The sequence below is a fragment of the Corvus kubaryi genome, unplaced genomic scaffold (genome assembly GCF_017639235.1).
Source record: "Corvus kubaryi isolate FWS band 111438036 unplaced genomic scaffold, C.kubaryi_AGA036_p1.0 split1-131, whole genome shotgun sequence".
Lineage (NCBI taxonomy): Eukaryota > Metazoa > Chordata > Aves > Passeriformes > Corvidae > Corvus > Corvus kubaryi.
In genome coordinates this window covers 18902091-18906440 of record NW_024582073.1, presented here as the reverse complement: position 1 = coordinate 18906440, position 4350 = coordinate 18902091, and the positions used below count along the sequence as shown (strand labels likewise).

The window sequence follows — 4350 nt, the reverse complement described above, 5'->3', positions numbered from 1 at the left end:
GGCGGCGGGGCCGCGGCGGGCGGGGCTGCGCGCACCGGCAGCGCCCTGCCACGGGAATGCCGGGCGGGCAGGGGGCGCATCCGCGGGGAGCCCGGGGGGATGGGCGCGGGGACGGGGGCAGGCTCGGGGGCGCCGCGGCTGTGCGGAGAAGCAGTCCCTCCGCGGGCGCTGTCGGCCCTTCCCCGGCGCCGCTCTTCACCATGCGGCAGCAGCCGCTGGCTCCCACGCCGTCCCTAAGCGTGGCTGCTCTGCGGACTCTGCCCAGCGGTAGCTATTGGGATACCGGGAATGTGCCTTAAGCTACTGCGACGACAGACCTTTGGTTTTGCTTGGGAAGCATCGTCCTTGTCATCAGGGATTGAGTCGCCGTAGTAACCTCCTGTGGGAGAGGCTATGCAGGTCCCTGAGTTCCTCCTCTTACAGAGCTCTGGGGAAGGCAATTGCTGTCCACAGACAGTATTTCCTTTAAGATCAGTCTTATCTTCATCCCTTATATATTTACAATTATAATATCCTATAGTTTTATGCCATTCAATTCCAGATGCTGCTGAGGTGCTTTGCCAACTGCAAGTTTATCTCCTGAGTTGTCCCCTGAGGCCAGGTTGGTTGTCTGTGTAAATTAAGCTGAACTACATACAGCCCTTCATGTTTTCTATATAGCTTTGGATAAATGGAAATCTTCTCTCCTTCCAATTTATTTATAATATTAATATAAATCACGGGTACGATCAGCTCTGCATGATACAGCAAGGCAAAGCTATCTAATCGGCAGAAACCCCTGAATTATGTGCTACTTTGTGCTTTTGTCCCTTTAACTTGTTTCATTTGTAAAGTGACTGAGTTTTTTCCTATCAAACGGGGAAAAAAGCATCAGGATAGATGGGCATGACAGTACTGCCTTGCACAGCATGTGAATATAGAATATAAAAAGAGCAAGGCTTTTGGTGTGTTCTTGGCCCACTGACCTGTAAAACAGGCATGGGGGAGCCCTGCGGGATTCTCCTTTGGGGGCTGGGAGAACAGGTTGAGAAAGAGAAAAGCTTCGGATTCTCAAATGCAGGAAGAATCAGTGCAGGGGTGTAAAGCCTTTCATGCAGAGAGGGGTAAGCATTTCAGCGTGAAAGGATGCTGAAATTTCCCAAGAACCAGTCTTGAGTTGGCTTATGCAGCCATTCTACTCAAGGGGCAGTAAAGGCTGCACACAACTACACTGGGACTGTTGCAAGAGGTTTAGGTATTTTTCACTTCTGTGCTAAATGTATTTGGATTTTTCCCTTATTCAGTGTTCAAAGAGCTACATTTTCCTGGAATAATTGCCATATGCCCATTAAAAATCAAGTTATCCATGTGAAACCAGCTGTTTTTTCTTCACCTCCTTGCATCTTCTAGAAATATATGAATCTGTATGTATTTATTATGTCAATATTTCATGCTAAAGACTAAGTAGAGTCTACATTTGCCATAAGCTGGTTTTGTGCACAAAAGCTGCATTATCTTTTATGTACGCAAATAGAATTTTACATGGCCAGAATCATGTTTACATTTTTGCAACTACATAGAAGATATTTTCCCTCCTTGTAAGGGTTGCCTTTGTAGTTTCTTAAAGCACTGGCCTCTTCTCACATCCTAATATTTTTAATATAAATTTGATATTTACTTGGAATTATGTATGCATTATAAATATCCTATTCACTAGCTTCTCATAAATAGCTGAATAATGGCCATGGCCTGGAAGTAGCAAGTATGCCTGCAGAAACTCCTATAAAAAATCGAAAGTCAGTTTCAGAAGCTTTTTTTTCTTTTTTTTTTAGGTGCCGCAAGTATTTGAGAGTTGAGAAATCCAAATCTGGATCTTCTCAGTAAAACTCTGATGGTACTCCTGAAGTTTCCATTCTCCAGCCCGTAGAAGGGAATTGAATTAATGAATTGTTAGTTTTCCCTCTGTAAAGATTTTATTCAGTTTTTAATTACTTGGTTAGCAAGTCTTAGTGATTTTTTTGTGTTTCCACAATTGTCCTTGTGCTTTATGTCTTGGGGGTTTTTTAACAGAGATCTTCATTAAGCTCAAGCTGCAAGTGCTCAGCCTCTTGGGGAACCACAGCCGGCTCATATTTGGCTGCAGATTTATTAGGAATAGTTGAAGAAGTTACTGCTCCCAGATGTCCTACAGCTCTTCACTTGAATGATTGAGCACTTGAATGATCTCTGCAATGCCACTTTGCATGGTCACGCCTGAGGAGATGAAAATTTCTACTGTCCTTGGGCTGGCACTGGGCACACATGAAAACATTTACCAGTTATTTGGAAAACCCGGTTTCTCTGCATCTTTTTCAAGAGTGCTTCATCTTCATAGCAGTAATTACATAGTGATGTCATGGACATCATAGAGATGCTTCAGAGAATGGTCGAATGTTATTGTTTACTTCTTATTATTTACCTAGTGGATTGCAGATACATACATGGCTTGTGAAACATGTAACGACTGATTTCTGCTCCAGAAGGCTCAGTTCTCCAGGCCTGTATTTGTTTACCATTAGGTGATATCAAAGATGTTCACATTTTGAGAGTTGAATAGTAACATTATGCTTAAGATTCTGGGCCAGGAAAAATGGAAGTTTCTGTGAGGAAGGTGTTTGGACTTACAGCTGCACTTCAGAGCAGTAGCTAAGGAAGTCATGAAAAATCAAAGTTTATGCTGTTGCATTGCTCAGAAAATGGAATTTCTAAAATTCATGGCAACTTTTCACGTGTTTTTAGCTTTATTTACCTTTCTCCTTTGCTGACTAACAGATGACTTGAATACTGATGAAAACACGCCCCTTAAATTTGCAACTCAGCAGTATAGCCTCAGGCACGTGTTAACAACTCCTTAGAAAGTATTTCACAGTCTTTTGGTATTTCCACATCACTTAGCATAGCCTTGCATTTATATACAAGTTTTGTCTGATGCTGAGTAGCCATCAGCTTTTGTAAAAGGAATTTAAGTAAAATATGTCTTTATGCTGTGGTTTGGGTTTTTTTTTTTCTTCCAGGCTGCAGCTGTTTCTCTCTGTTTTGAAGTCTAAATGGTGAAATCTGCTCCCAAATAGTCAAACAGAAATGGTACAAGAAGTTTGAAATGAGAATTAATCTTACACAGCCATAGCTGCTGCTATTAGGACATCTTATAATGCACCAATTATAGAATATGTAAATATTTAATAAAATATTTATTACAAATACCAACAAGATAAATACTCTTCTTTAAGACTTAACACTTAATTTTAATTCTAGCCAGATTTGTGTGGAGTCAGTGTCAGAATGCTGATCATCGATTTAATGACAAAAGACAAACTCTGATACACTGATATACTCTGAAAGCTAAAAAATACAATAACTTGAGTTGCTATTGTCATAAAAATACTATGACAACATGATAATTCAATATACAAAAATGCAAATATACTAAGAATTAGTATGAAATTCTGTTTCCACTGACCCTTAAAGGATCAGAATTTGTTCCAGATCGTGAAGATCAAATACCCCGCAGTTTAAAATAATGTAATTCTGCGTTGCTGCAATCCAGCACTCGTTTCCCCAGGCCACCCCTTATTCCACCATCCCTTGCTCAGATACTGGCATTCTGTGTTCCTATTCCTAGATCTGAGACCTGAACCGGGCCAAACCAAATGAAAAAGTTGCCAGGTTAGATTTCAATTAAATGAGTATTGGCCTGTTTCACAGGACTGTTAAACGAGTGCAGGAAGATTGCAAAATCAGCAATGCAGTTTTAGATTAGCTTCAGCTGTTACAAAGCTAAACCTTGGTTATTTCTCACTTTTACAGGTTCTTAGCTTTGTCAGAAAGACGAGGGAAAATCTGAGGCAAAGCTTCAATGTTATAAGACAATAGGAATAGTAACCACGCATGCACTTCACATGCCCCAGCAATAAGGAATGGTTGCAGAATCCCTCTCTATGACCTCTCTGTGTTGGAAAGAACCGTGGGAGCACTAAAAAGCCAATACCAAGTAAAGGCTGTTGACATTTTAGGCTGAGGAGCGTATATAGACCTTTAATTTCTGTGCTCTTCTCGAAGATATATAATATTAATCTCAGAGGGGCTGAAACACCGTGCATGTTTAACAGATGTTAAAATACTCTTGTTAGACCCCCTGCTCCAGAAGCTACATCCCTTTTTATGTTTGTATCAATACAGCCTTACCTGGAGCTATTAGTAATACAAGGATATGATGTTAATAAACTAAATCCTGCTTTGGCAAAGGTAATTCTTGTCAGTATCATTGACAAAATTTTTTTTTTCTAGTACCCTCAGTGCATAGAAAAAAGGAAAACTATATGTAAATTTTTT

The 4350-nt window shown here is 40.7% G+C and overlaps 1 long non-coding RNA gene across 1 annotated transcript; it reads left to right on the top strand.

The window, feature by feature from the left end:
* Positions 1-85: 85 nt before the first annotated feature.
* LOC121676765 lies at positions 86-3225 on the top strand. The gene is made up of 2 exons (XR_006020583.1): positions 86-601; positions 1812-3225. It is a non-coding gene; the product is annotated as an uncharacterized LOC121676765 (long non-coding RNA).
* Positions 3226-4350: the final 1125 nt, after the last annotated feature.